General features: G+C 47.9%; 1 pseudogene; it reads left to right on the top strand.

The window, feature by feature from the left end:
• Positions 1-370: 370 nt before the first annotated feature.
• On the top strand, positions 371-507 carry LOC144156395 (U1 spliceosomal RNA; annotated as a pseudogene).
• The last annotated feature ends 14704 nt before the right edge of the window (positions 508-15211 follow it).

Genomic DNA, 15211 nt, shown 5'->3' with positions numbered 1-15211 from the left:
GCCGAGAATCGGGTTGAAACGCAGCAGATGATGCACGCTAATGTTTTAGGGGTGAAGACCCAGGGGCTCAGGTTGTCGCCGTCTCCTGTCGTCGTCTCCTATAGTCATGGTACTAAAACACCGCGACGCTCGTTTTTCAACGCCTCGCGCTAGAACATAAGGCACATTAAAAAAAACTGTATAATGAATAAACCGGTTCAAAATCAACATGATTGAAGGATTTGGGAAACGCTCCCTGTCGCTTCAGCCCTCGTAAAGCACGAGTAGAAGTTGTTTGCAGATGGGCTATAATTTGTGTTACACTCAATACCCACCGGCTCTCGACACTAGGCCTGATTGGGGCGGGTGGTCGGTCGAAGTAAGAAAAGGTATACTTACCTGGTGCCGGGGCCTCGTTGATAACCGAGGACGAGCCCCCAGGTCGAGGCGCGGGCATTGCACTGCGCTCGCGTTTACTGTTGCCGTTACCCCAAACTGGGGCAGATGGGGCATGTAAATTGCTGAAACCCCGTTCAACGCAAGAAAGGCCGCCACTGCCTCAGTATGCGCGTGATTTCTCCTCCTACCGGTGCTTCTCCGGTGCCCAATCGGTGCCCGCGATGTGGCAAAAGAGAGACTTACAATCTTTGAATACAATTATACACTGCATGCTTCGCCCCTCCCCAGGTTTCACGTTAATGTAGATAGCCCGTTTTTAAAGACGATAGTCTTTCTTGGGCTACTTAAACCCAGAAATTTTGGTCTGTCTGTATGACTGTCTGTCTGTGACTCGATTCAGCCACCCTTTTTTTTTTCTTTATTGCTCGATTCAGCCACCCGGCCAAAGTAAAATTGATATTGCGCAATAGTCTTATATACTCACAGCCACATGTAAACGTCTAAACCCGGTTTATATGTTCATACTTGTCAACTTTGTTGAACAAGAACAAGACATTACGCAAATATAAGACAGGAAATTAGTACACAAGGGATATTTACAGTGTTCCTTTATTAAAAAATTCATGGATGCTTGGTTTTTCGATAGCAAATGATATTCTACATCTACTGCAGAAAACCGCCGCCTCCTGGCGGCATATGAAAAATCACGCGGCAACAGCAACGAAAGGTTCCACTAGCTAGGTTCCACGTTCTGCTTTAGTTGGAACGCACGTGGAGCACGGCCACGCGGCTCTATAAACCTTCTAGTCGGCCGCCTCCATTCACGCGCGTCTCCGCCGTACGGCAGCGCTGGCATCGAGGAACCCAGCCTGAAGCAGTGGAACGCGCTAAATTAAAATCGCCTTGCGCAAACATTTAGTGTGTTTACCTTGGAATGAGCGCGACGGTACAGGAACAGCATGAGAGGTGAGCGGGAAAGTAAAGGGGGGCATTTCCTTGGCAAATGTCTACAAAAACTATCGTCTTTTGACGACATTTGCAACGAAAGGAGCAGATACGCGGCCATTTTTTTCCCCTCCGAGATGCAGGCCTCAAAGTGCATGCACAGGCACAGCGGACACTGCCATGGCGGTTTTCAGTGTTGCCAAGCGAAGAAATCACCCGCTAAACTTTTCAGGGAATAGTATCTATATACAACATTGCTGCTTATACTGCTGCTGGCAAGCGCAAGCAGCGACGGAATCTACCGCTTTTGAGTTCAAGGAAGCAATGCGAGCGTGAAAACCTTCCTGGTTTTACATAAAGTACTGCTTTTGAATACATGCTCACGGGAAGTGTAATGGTGCCTGCGTATCAGGTTTCTTACGGCACGCCCCTGCGATTCAAGGCCTTATGACAATAAAATTCGCCCGTATGATATCGGAAGCACATTGAGAGCTAGAAAAGGTACCTCTAGAGAAATTATCTTCATTTAAAAAACAAATCACGTTGTTTGTTTGGCGTTACCTTGGTTGCTCTAAAGATACTGCTGCCACTTAGTTGAGCACTATTGTGACGAAGGGGAAGTGCAAAGTAATTACGCAGAGGAAATTTGCTCTGTGTTAAAGGGACACTAAAGTGTAGACACAACATGGTCTGTATGGATATATTACAGTGTCCTGAATGAAAATATACCTCTCGCAGCAACACGAGTTGCTTAATAACACGGCAAATGCCAGAAGAGTGAAAAAAGGTATCACGACCTCCTGTAGTATACGCTTTCTCTAACTGCGGGGCTAGTGACGCCGCGATTGTGAATTGTGGTACGGCATTAGTGAAGTTGGTTTTAAGCAGTTTCCTGAGATTAACATGAAATGAAGCGGATGTAAACGAAAAAAAATGTACGTGGGAACTCCTCTTGAGCACATGTTGTTCAAAAGGGCGCGAACTTTAGGTGGTGAGATTTGCTGCTTAGATTTGTTGCAGTTTCGATCTAGGTTCAAAGTTTTGCACCTATGCGAGTAACGGCGAGAGCTATTTCTCCTGTTCACTTTTAGAGTTTATTTACATCCAACATCCAGCAGCAGAACTGCAAGATTACCCGCCACAGCGGCTCAGTGGCTAAGGCGTCGTGCTGCTGAGCACGAGGTTGCGGGTTCGATTCCCAGCCGCTTTTCTGACTGAGGCGAAAGGCAAAAACGCCCGTGAGTACGAGATTTCGGCGCACGTTAAAGATCCCCAGGTGGTCAAAATTAATCCGGAGCCCTCCACTACGGCGCGCCTCATCGCCTGCGTTGCGTCGGCGCGTTAAACCCTACAATCAATCAAATGAATCAGAACTGCAAGATTAGGCCAGGTTCAGACTGTGGTCTCAGCTGTCGCAATATCTTGAAATAGTGACGTCATTGCACGTTTCAGCCTACTAAACTGCGTGAAACGCTGTTTTTTACGTCCGTATCTCACGATATAGCTGTTGCGTCGGTAGTCTGAACATAGCATCAGTGGCGCAATCGGACAGATGACACGAAGTCGCCGCGCGGGGAAATCGCGCGAATAGTTTGTAGTGTTCCACCTAGGCTGCAGCACTACCCTTGCGGGAATCGACTTGAATGATTTTGTAGGTGGTTCCTCTTACGACGCGTGACGCGAACTTTCGTGTCACGTAAACATGAAAGGGAACCAAGAGAAAGGAATGGAATATTGAATTATGCATTTGCAAACAAACAAACATCATTTGCCGTCGAACAAAAGCCGAAACAGCTTTGGAAAGTGCTACCTTTCAGTTAATGGGAGTATTGATCTGGAGCGCGATGACACAGCTGCAACTGCACATACTTTATCGTGAAGTGAAAAACTGCGCATAATTTGAGACGGCCACAAAAAGAGAGAACACAGGGCAGGCGCAGACTTGCAACTAACTTTTATTTCACACAGCTCACATATAGGTATATAGAGGACGAAACACGGCCACTGCGCACGCACAAAACAGTGCGATGTCACTTACCGAGAAAGCCACAAACAGCCTAACTTCATCTCGATATTGCGCAAACACATCGACGTTTCACTGACGCACTCAAGACGCAACTTTCTTATGTAATAAGACTCTCGTATCTCTCTCCCCCGCTTGTCATGGCACCGACACAAAGTCTTGACCTCCTTCCGGAGTGTCTTACACGGATTACACGTGCATGCCGAGCAGTGTGGGGGTTCATGCCCACTTGCGCTGTTCTTTACGGAAAGTTCATGCTCTCGTAATCGCACATTAACGCATCTTTCTCTTTGGCCCACGGATACTTTGCCACATGTCAGCGGTATTTGATCAACTACCCCAACACAGCATTCAACGTAGGAATTTGTGTGTTTTTTTTTCGCACCCTTTCCGTCCAACGCGATTTTTCCCCACGCACATCCCACCTGACTTGACCGGTGCTGAGAACGTCACCTGAACGTCATACCGTTTCATAACCTTCTTCAAATTGTGTGACGTCTAGTAAACATATGGCGGAACTTCATGTTTCTTATTTTCGCGTTCTCCTTCAGTTTCACCATGGTGTTTTCGGCTTTCATTTTCTTTAGCACCGCCTCCACCGCTGCGCGACAACCCCGAATGCGGGAATCCTGCTTCCTTTAGTGTTGCAATCTGTGCACTAAAGCTTTCGTTAATTTTGTGTGTGCATGACCTCTTAACAGCTGACGTAATGCACTGAATAGCTAACGCCCTCATCACCATTTTCGAATGCGCCGATTCATATGGCAACAATTATTTTTGTGACCATCTGTGACGGCACAGATAGCTGTCACAGAAGGTTATGGCGATGTCTAAAAACTGAAGTGGGTTATCATTTGTTAGCTCATGCGTGAAGGTAAAACCTTTGCCATGGCGTTGAAAAACCTGAAAGGCATCTGCTATGGTATCGTCATACTTTGAAATGGCTCGTTTTTTTTAAATTACAAGAAAATCATCAACGTAACGAAAAAATGGCGGGCCAGTCAACCCTGTAAAGGTGGTTAGAAAGCGAAGCTGTAAACCACACCCACAACGATTACTCATGCGACGTCACTAGAATTAGCACACGAGGCTCTACAAAGAGGGAAACCAGACAAGTGAAATGCACTTAACCACATTCTTTATTACTTCAAATAGATATTCGTTGCTAAAGTTAAATCAATGCATGATCCGTTTAACGGTGGTTATTGGAGTTGTATTGGTGAAGCACATGAGTAGAAACTGTTTTTTTATAAAATGAAAGGAAGCTCAAACCCGGTATTAGACGCTCACTTCACCTCCTTCTCTGTCGCTGCCGACGGCGGCGACGAGATCGACGACAAAGACGGAGGAGAAGTGAGATGCCATGTGTTGGTGTGAGCTTACTTTAATTTTTTAGTACCTGCAAGCGCATGCGCAAGGCGCACACATGGCCGATACACATGCTGTGGGAGGAGCGCACAGCGGCGGGAGAGGTCGCCTGATGCTATCACGTGGCATTCAGCGAGATTGAGGGCACCTGCTGTCTACCCCCTCCGCATGGGGTCTAGCTGAATCGGTAAGGCAACGGGTTGTCGCCCCGTTTCTCTAGTCCTTCTGCGTTCCATTCCTGGCGGTGGCGGTAACTTCTTTTATTTGTTCGCGGGAGTTTTCTGTTGACACCAATGGTCGCGACAGAACCCTTGGGGGGGGGGGGGGGGTAGAGGTAAAAAACTTCGCTTCGAAACAGCAAGAACCTGGTCACTGTCGAGCCCTTCGCTTACTGCTCTGTCAAATTCAGATAAAAAAAAGATTGCACAACGAAGGAGCAACACAGGCACCAATGCAAATACTGTGTTTTTGCACGTAATGGCTTTTGTCAAATTGAATAAAAGTGGACTTGAGGGAAAATTGTAGCAATTCTAAAAACCTATCTACTGACAGACCGGCTAAATTATGAAAAGCTATACTTCGCCATTAAATTCAATACATTTTCTAACATCCAGAAACAATGAAGCATGAGGGACAGAATAAAACCAATCTTCGACGTCAATTGAAAAAGCATGGCCAATGGCATCGTTCCCACTGAAAAAAACGACGTTCTCCGAGTTTTTCGTTTCAAATGTGTCGTACCCATCTAAGTTACTTAAACACTTGTGCAAAAACCTGATAACCTCATGCTGTCAGGTATCTCTTTCACTCACGATCGACAGGAATGGAATACCCTCTTTGTGCGTACTGGCGGTACAAAAACATTCAAACAGTTCCTCCCCTCCCCCCCAAAGTACACATTGTTGCCTGTTCCGCCCTGCGCTGGTTTATTTGCAATGTGCAACAGAAGAGAAGGCGGCGGAACAGAAGTCACAGAAGAAAAACCAGCTACCACAGTACACTGGTCTGCAATAAGGTCTGCCTCAGACTTCAACAGCCTATTTTTCGCCTATTTCATGATCAATATCCACTTTTTGTTTACTCGTGCTTGTGTTATGCCGTTTAAATACGACAGTAATCCGCTGAAATTAATTTTGTCCCGCGCGCTTGCCAGTGTGTCGTCATAGCCGACAACAGCAAAGCGGTAGGGAACTTTCGGAACTTTCGGGAACTTTCAAAGGGAAAGGGAACTTTCGATTCGAACGCAGGTTTCCCTTTAAAAAATGCGTGTGAATCGGCAAAAAAGTCTTTGAATATTACCTATAAACATGACCTTCTAAACTGTACTCTGGTGGGTAATTCGAATGCTTGCGACTCGCTTGCACCGTTAATAAAAGCGACGGTCTAGTTATTTTACCGATTTTTATGCGGTTCATGGCAGTCTTTTTTGGGTATTTTATTCAGTGGGGGAAACGCGACGGAGACGTTTTACTTGCAGTTTTGACCCGCATTTTTTATTAGTCTGGCCCAAATACACCGAAACGACCGTACGGGCTGTTGGGGGGACCTGTAAACACGCATACTGTACACAAATAACTTATAAGGCTTTCGTGTAAGTTTGTTTAGGAGAATTCTCGAGTTATATGGTGTGGACAAATTCACACCAATAGCCTGAAAATTGAAAAATTATCAGATGAGTTATATGTAGTTTAAAATGTTTGCATGAACTCCATTGAAGCAATGGAAACAAACAGATAAGAGCATGCAGGCGCGCCACTGTCGAAGATTTTGGGCCTATTTTGACTAGCCTGTTGTATTTAAGGAATATCTACTTCACTCAAGATGCTTGTATTAGCAATGTGATTTCGCGTCACGGGGAAAACCGGTGCACAGGCTGCCACCTCGTGTTCAGGAGACGAGGGATTTTCCTCCTCGCCTCCCGCAAGTGCGGTTTTGCTTTCCTGTACCCCTTCTACGCGCGTCCTCTTCCTAGACTCGACTGCTGCGAGCGTTATATACAGCCTTTTTGACCGAAGCAGAGAGCCAGAGCACAAATCAGATGATTATTAGCGGCTTCCCCTTTGTAACGGGGTGGCGTTGCACAGCGGCCTTAGTAGCAACGCCACTGTACAATTACCTCGCCAAAAATACAAACAAAATAAATAAAAAAAAAATAAAAATAAAAATAAAATACTTCAACGAAATTTTTGTGCTAGTCTGACTTGTTTGTCCGCATGTCTTCCCAGATTGTTCTCTGCTCTTTTCCCACCAACATTCTAACCTTCTTTTACTCACCTCTACTGCTGTCCAATTCACTTTTCCGCTAACCTTGAAGCCAAGGGCCTCCGGAAGCTGGATGGCTCCCTCACTGAGGACTGGACGGATGCTTTTGCACTCCGTTACAACATGTCGCATGGTTTCTGGCTCCTTTCCGCAGCCTGCGCATAGTTGTTCCTGTACCGGCTCGCGGATAAGCGTTTTTGTCCGCAAGCAACCCGCCCGGGCTTCAAAAAGCAATGCACTCCCTTTGGTATTATCGAATAATTTTTCCCTTGTGATCTCCTGCTTCCCGATCCTGTAGATATCTAAGGACTTCTTCGCATCCATCCTTTTTTTCCTGGTCGTTTTCTCTGTTTCTTTTACTCCATTTTTTATTGCCGTGGTTGTTTCCCCTGTACTTCCAGGTTTCATATACTTTGTCCTGAGCCTTCTGGTTCTTTTCCTCCACTGTGTGTCCACGCTTTTCATGTAAAGATACCGTAACACTTTGGCCGCCCATCTCTGACCATCCATATTTCTAAGTCGTTCTTCAAAACATATTTTGCTCTGCGCTTCTCTCACTTCGAAGGATGCCCATCCCATGTCTCCTTGCACTGCCTCATTTGTTGTTTTACTGTGCGCTCCTAATGCCAATCGACCTACGGCCCTCTGATTTACTTCTAGCCCTGATTGAATCTCTGATTTGACACACACTACTGCGTTTGAAAAGGTGAGTGCTGGTACCATTACTCCCTTCCAGATTCCTCTCACTACTTCATATCTGTTATATCCCCACAGTGCTCTGTGCTTCATGATAGAGGCGTTTCTTTTGCCTTTTATTCTTAAATGCTCCTCATGAGTTTTTAGATACGCCTGACCTGCGTTTATCCATATGCCCAGATATTTGTATTCCGTTACCCACGGTATTGCCGCTTGTTGAACGAATACCGATTCGTTACGGGCGTCGTCATTAGAAACCAGAACTCTCGACTTTGCTGTGCTAAACTCTAAACCCAGTTCAGTGGCTTCTTCCCCGCAGATCAATGACAGCGATGCAGCGCCCCCTAAGAGTTCTCGCCTGCTTAAATCTCTCGGTGACACTTGAAACACTGAGGCACTTAGAACAACGTTTAAAATGAGTGCCTCGTCGCTCGTTTGATAAAATAAATGAATCTCTTCATGGATATTTAGAGCTTACACGAAGAAAGCAATATTGCCTAGCAGGGCCGGATTAACAGTCTTGAGGGCCCGGTTAGAAAAAAAACAAGAGGGGCCCGCTTTACCCTCATGTCATTCTTGAGACTTGACGCTTTTAAGAATTCGCTACGAAGAACACATTCCGTATTTACTCGAATAATCTCCGGAGTGTTCATGAACATCGCCGGGGCATCTACTTGCTCACTGAGCACGTGGAGAGATTGTCATCGGAATTGAACTACACCAGGATACCAAGAGACATAGACAGCATAAATATTTGTCGCGCTAGTTGGCTCATACTGAAAAAAGGGTAAACTGCGTGAGAGTTCAAGACGAAAGGAAGAAATGCATACGACACTTCGATGGTAGTCAATAGTGTGTGTTTCATCCAGTAATCTTAACCTTTAGCGCCCTTTCCAGTTGTTCAATACACAACCTCTTCTCTCGAACATCAGGAAGCGCATTCGTGAAAAGGGCTTCCTCTACCTGTGGCAGCGCACGCTTTGGTTGCCTGCCTGTGACCACTGATCACTGCTGAAGTAGACCGGTGCGCTTTTATCAGAAAATTGTCGCACATTCTTACAGTAAATGCGCTACCAATCGTCAGGCTATTTTATTATTTCATACAGCAACAGCAATTTAACCTCTCCTAAAGCAGCGTTTTCATACAGACACGGGCATTATGTATATTATAGTATATGCGGCTGAGCACAAGAAATAATTTAAATGATATATTATTGTAATGTCTTCATCGTGCGGGGAGCTAAATCGTTGAGGAAAGGTGGCGCCTATGGAAACTTCCACTTAACGGTTTTTAATAACACTCTCGCATAAACAATCATACACATTTTCATTTATGCACAGATCGCTCACTTTTAAACAGGTAATACCTTTTCATTTTTGCAGGCCATATCAACTTTTGTGAGGGCAGGAAACACATTCACATTGCACGCGCCTTTTCTGCTAGTAGATTGACGATAAATTACATTTTTACAAAGATTTTCTACTCCAACTCAGCAGAGAAACTAGATCATGCGCTTTGCAGAAGCTCAACCACGAAATGGGGTGTATGTACGTGTTATCATGTTTTCTCTTTTTAATGATCTTTTAAGAAAAGAAAGGGTATATACGTTTCTACGAGCATTTTCCTGCCCTTTGTTGGGACAGCTTGTTGATGGGACCTTACACATTGACCCTTCAACAAATCCCAGTCCGGCTGCTCTCTGTGTGCACCAGCAGGTTCAGCTGCGTTGCTCTACGGAAATGTTTTTACCTCAGACTGGAGAGCAGTGACCTGACCTCGGGATTATCCATATAATGCAATAGCATTCATTATTGGAATACCTAATCTAGCGCTCTGTTGCAATCATGAGAAATCAGCAGGAGGCTTAAACTTTTTATGACGAAACGACTAAGTCTGCCATTTTCTTCTGTCCTCGGGGAGGGGACGGGGGGGGGTAACCACGGGAGTTCGGTTCATTCGAGCCCTTTGAATCATGGATAACCTGCCCCTGTTGCCAAGGGAGTTTCTTTCGGTGATAGTAAATTAAAAAAGCAATTAACGTTCGTTCTTGCGTTTCTGGAGCCGGTAAGCTCTGTACCTTCAGCAGAACACATTTCAAGCCTCATAGAGAGGTTTTTATTGGTGAATTATTCCAGTAGAGCGGGAAAGCAATTCCGAAGAAAATGGTCGCAGCCGCCGCGACCTCAGGTGATGCGGGAGAACACCAGGAAACCATCGGCCAACATGTACGCTTTCATCTTCTATCGGAAGGTGTCGCTAGTAGTCCAAATATAACAGGACCAGCAAAGAGCGGGAACAGAACCGACACTTCGAATTAAAGCTCCGCATTTGTCTGAAATCGATTGTTCCGCGGATATATCTCGGTTTCTTTTGTTTTTATAGGGTCTTACATTGTGCATCAATACAAGTTTTCGAGAACCAGAAGCCCCACGTGCTAACGCTTGCTGTTTCTAGGCATTATTTGACTCTAAAGAACGCGTCTCAGCGAACAGCGGCCGCATTGTCCCCCTTCTATAAGACACTGCCACTTCACGACTCTCATTGATTGATTGATTGATTGATTGATTGATTGATTGATTGATTGATTGCAAGGGGTTAACGCGCCGACACTACACAGGCGATAGAGGGGCGCCGTAGTGGAGGGCTCGGGATTAATTTTGACCTCGTGGGGATCTTTAACGTGCGCCGAAATCTCGAAAACACGGGCGTTCTTGTTTTTCGCCTCCATCAAAAAAGCGGCCGCCGCGGCCGGGAATCGAACCCCCGTCCTTCGCCTCAGCAGCAGAACGCCATAATCACTGAGCCACCACGCCGGGTTGCTTACATGATTTTACAAACTACACAGTACAAACGACATCCAGGAGGGAGATCCATCCAGCTCCCTCATATGACCATTGGAATCGCCTACAAAGATGATTTCTTTGTTCTTTGCCCACTGTTGTGCATTATTTAAAACACAAGACATGAGTTGCGCGTTAGCTTCTTGTTGCTTTGGTAGAACTGTCAGGTACAGCACGCACACTGCTGTGGAAACACCCATAAGTTCGCCCAGAAGAGGTCCCGACAATCCCCCGTTGACATTTCCACTGAAGTCCGCGTCGCCACATCAAGCCTTCCTCCATCTTTGCGGTCATTACCCGATCTATTCTGGCCTGCCCAGCAACAGTCCGGATGGATGGTTGGTTCTTCGGCGTCACGAAGGTGTGTTTCAGCGCTTGAATATACTGAAATTTGTTCCTCCTCCGGAGCACATTGCAGCTGTGCCAATTTATGCGTACGCCGGGCACCGTTCATATTAAAAAAATCTCACTTTGGCGCACCTACGATGTACCCACCGACGACTGCGGTGGGTCCACTGCTAGCTGAATTGTTCTTCCCACCGCACATACTGTTGATTCATGTCGTGGAGAACAAAGTCCTCGACTAGTCGGAACAGGTCGAGACCTGTACTGGGTGGTCCCATTGGACGAGGAGGTCCCATTAACAGAGAAGGTGGTGGTACCACTAGCTGAGCGGGTGGTGGCCACAGTTGGTCCCGTTCTTGTGGGGGACAGACGCGAAAGGGTGCGGAGGCGGCGACCTGTCGGAAGTGAACGTCTGGGGCCATTGGGGAGCCACCTGATTCTGTGTTTGGTATTGAGGTTGAAAGACTTGAGCTCGTGTTTGCATTGATGCATTGACGCAGTGGTCGTATTCATGGAAAACAGTGCGCCCCTGGTGGTTTTGTGAACAACCAAGGATGCCCGTTCCCTCTACGGGAGCGGCTGGCGAAGAGGAGCCGCTTGGCCAAAGGGCATAGAGTCCGAGCTGCGCATTCAACCATAGAACAACCGCAACAATGATGGCCTCAAAAAGCCGCGAGACAGGACAATAAAGCTTCGCTTTAAAAGGCGCTCCCACTTGGTTTCATGCAGCGCAGCAGCGACAACAGCGCTTTTTCCGAATAGCCACGAGAACCGTAGCTAAAGTTTTGCGCATGTTCGGTGCACGTGCGGGGACAGGCAAATTTAAAGGAAGCAACTTCAGTTTCTTTCTCTGGTTACTTGCTGCCACTGATTTGCAGCCAATGGCTGTCCTCTATCTCCGGGCTGTTCAGTCTTCGGAACATGGCCCAAAGGTAACCACTCTCCCAGTGGAGGGTGGCAAGCGAGAAATAGGAGGGGAAAAGGAATAACCGATTGTGTTGTGAAGAGCCATGTCAACTGTTCACTTCCCATGGCAGCCTTGCTGCAACTCGGCAGCATGCGCGCCCCTTAGTAAGAGCTTTACGACAAGGATTAAGGCTTTAAAATCAGATAATTCGGGCTGGTGTTAGGCGCCTCGAATTACCCCATCATAATGCCGATCATGCAATCTGTTGGGCAAACGGTGGTGCTGGTAGAAAGAAATGATTCGCGCGTCAGAGAAGACAAGGAAATCCTGAACAGCGAAAACAAAAGCAGCATCGCTCTTAGGGCTACATTCATGGGAATGCCGCGCAGGAGGTGTGAACCGCTGTTTATTGTAGGGAGTCACCGCAGCGCTAAAGTATGCTGGCAACCTGAGCCGTGCAAGGGGCAGCATTAATAGAGTACTGACACAAAATTTTGAAGGCGAGATAACTTTGGAGATAGATTTGTGTGAGCATGCATACATGATCTGCAAAGTATCAGCGACAACCACACCCTAGAACATATTTAAAATCAATTTTAAAGTGTGCGAAACGCAACTGAGCAGCCAGCGAAGGACCTCGCGCAATCGACATTCCCTTGATGTGGTGTAAATAAACAACATCCAAATGCGTCACGAGTTTGTGTTGGCCGTTTCCGCACTGCCGGCGTTTCTCGCCGGCTCGCCGCTCTGATCGGAGGGAGGAACTTTTGCTCTCGAGCAACGAACGATCCGATCGTTGGCGGCGAAGGTGCCGGGATTTCATTGGCTCATCAAGCAGCTGGCCGCGACCTAAGTTCTACAGCGATTCCAGGCACTCAAGTTTTGTTGCTTTTTATTACACTGGACGCGAAAACGTGCCGGGGACACGAAAAGCGCACTGAGAGAGCCGCACGGTCGCTGCGCAGGCGGCGGTCACCGGCCGCGAAGTGGCGCAGGCCGGTGCAGGTAGCTCGAGCGATAGCTTGTTACCGCTGCACGAAGTGGTACTCAAGTCCCAAACAAAACAGCACATACGAGAAAGGCGTTAATGATGCGATGGCGAATTGCATTAAAAACATCATCTGCACCGCTTACGAGAGCGGCAATGAAATATCCGCCGCAGTGTCAAGCCTAACACATCTGTAGGCAGACCTGTAGGCAGACCGGCCGGCTGCTCCCAGCACCTGTCTCCCAATCCACGTGGCGGCTCCTTCAGACGAACACGTTAGCTAATCCCGCTATACTCCACCGAATCCACCCTTCATTATAGCAGGGTGGCGAGTTGGGCGAGTTGGTGTACTTGCATCTTGGGGAACAGCGCGAACTAACAGGGACACAAAAAGAAAGAAGTGGACAGGACTAGCGCTACCCTTCCCCAGAATGCCTTACATGTGGCGCCGCCCTCGCCACCCTTCCCCACATCTTCTGGGGGTGCCCTAAATATTCCTTTCCCCTAATTTCCTCTGATGAGCAGTGGGAGGAGGCGCAAGGGAGCTCAGACCTAGAGGTGCAAACCTCCTTGGTCACCAGAGCTGCCGATGTCACCACCCGGCACAAGCCAGCGGCGCCCCCCCCCCCCCCTCTGAGCCACATAAAGCTCAATAAAAGTGTTTTCTTTCTCGCTCTCCCTCTCTCCCAACCCACTGTCGCGAGCATCGCGCGTCGTTCTCTAGCCGCGGCAGCAATCTGCATTCGCGGAGCCTGAATCACGTCCACGGTCGCTTTTTAATTAAGCGGCTGACGAGATCAGTTAGCAGAAACTGCCGCCTACGCGGAATGCACAGTGCTACGCAGCTCTGATCTGTGATATCCATCCTAGTGGCTAAAGCGTTGTGCTGCTGAGCACGAGGTCGCGGGTTCGATTCCCAGCCGCGGCGGCCGCTTTTATGATGGGGGCGAAAAGCAAAAACTCCCGTGGGTACGAGATTTCGGCGCACGTTAAAGATCCCCTGGTGGTCAAAATTAATCCGGAGCCCTCAACTACGGCGCGCCTCATCGCCTTGGTTGCGTCGGCGCGTTAAACCCTACAATCAATCATATCCATCTGACAGTCACATGGGCAGCTTTGTTTATACCAAATCCAGTATTTCGCGACACCCGCTGAAATCTGAATTGCGACTGGCGGCATTAAAAAAAAAAAATCCCGCGCCTTCCCGCGAGGGGAACACGAGTAAATGCAGAGCATTGGGGCCTCAGTACTGATTGAAGGCAGTGTTGCTTCCATCGCTTCTTCCGTGATGCTGGAGTAGCAGATACGAGTAAACGTGGGCACGAGCGTCAACCAAGGAAGGAAGGAGCAACGCAGTGACTGAAACACGAGCGACCGCTAGCCGCTATATTTGCAGCGCGCGCAGTAGAGGGAGAGCAGTACGGGGGGGAGAGCGCGCATGCGCAAGCAGTGCGCGCCCTTCCACGCCCCACCGCGCTGCTATCACACACCTGTTACGCCGAGACCGCGACGGAGCGAACGGGCTGACTACGACGCATGCGCGCGCCAGCTGCTGTTGAGAGAGAGGAGGGAAGGAGAGGCGCACCTGCTGCGGACGCGGAACTGTTGACACCGTCCGACGCAGGAACAGGCGAGGCTATGAAATGCTCTGCATTTAAAACGTGTTTTATTAAACAACCGTCGCGCGCTGAAGCAAATGAGGTTTCTGCACGTGATAAATAGGTCATTAGCTACTTATCCCAACAAGAAAAAAAAGATGCATAATTTTTGCGTCAGCGCCCCTTTAACGCTGGTGGCGAACTTGCTTGGGCGCAGAGTGGTACCAGAGTCCTTCCATGCTTCTTTGAAGGACTCTGGTACGGGGCTGTTACGTGAGCGTTGTTGTTACAGTGCGCGGCGTTGACAGTGATCAGACCAGTGCCAGTGGTTATCGGTTGTGTTTGAGCTCTTTTGCTTCAATTTCGGCGCAGGCGCTTAAAAGCGCTATGAAGAAACAGCAGCGATGTGTGGTGGCGCAAATCCGTCGCTGCTCGGGAACCGACGCTGCGCTTCTGCCTACAGCGGAAGTTTTGGAGGTTGAAAATTACCTTGTGTACACGATGAGTTCCATGATGTATTAACCCTTTAAAGCCATTAAGTCACTCGGTGAGCTCAACCATTTGACTAGTGGCTGATCGTTCAGCGGCCACAACTGAAGTAAGTTAAACACAGCTGTTGGGGAAGTTGGTGCATTACGATTGAAAAATTAAGCGCGACTTCGACAACGACACAAAGGAAGAACCGGAGAGCGCTTGTCCCGTCGTTCTTCCTTTGTGTCGTTGTCGAAGTGAAGCAAGTGGCGACAGCGTAACTGCGCGCGGAGAGGTATACGCCCTTTTCGCTACGTTTCAAAAAGACCCTGCCCGTGTCACCTTGGATTAGCTGCGGTGACCGTTTTTATAATTTCGTAAAACAGAAA

This window comes from Haemaphysalis longicornis, unplaced genomic scaffold, assembly GCF_048455015.1.
Source record: "Haemaphysalis longicornis isolate Haplotype H1 unplaced genomic scaffold, Haemaphysalis longicornis Haplotype H1 scaffold_1, whole genome shotgun sequence".
NCBI lineage: Eukaryota > Metazoa > Arthropoda > Arachnida > Ixodida > Ixodidae > Haemaphysalis > Haemaphysalis longicornis.
This window is presented reverse-complemented; position numbering and strand designations above follow the sequence as displayed.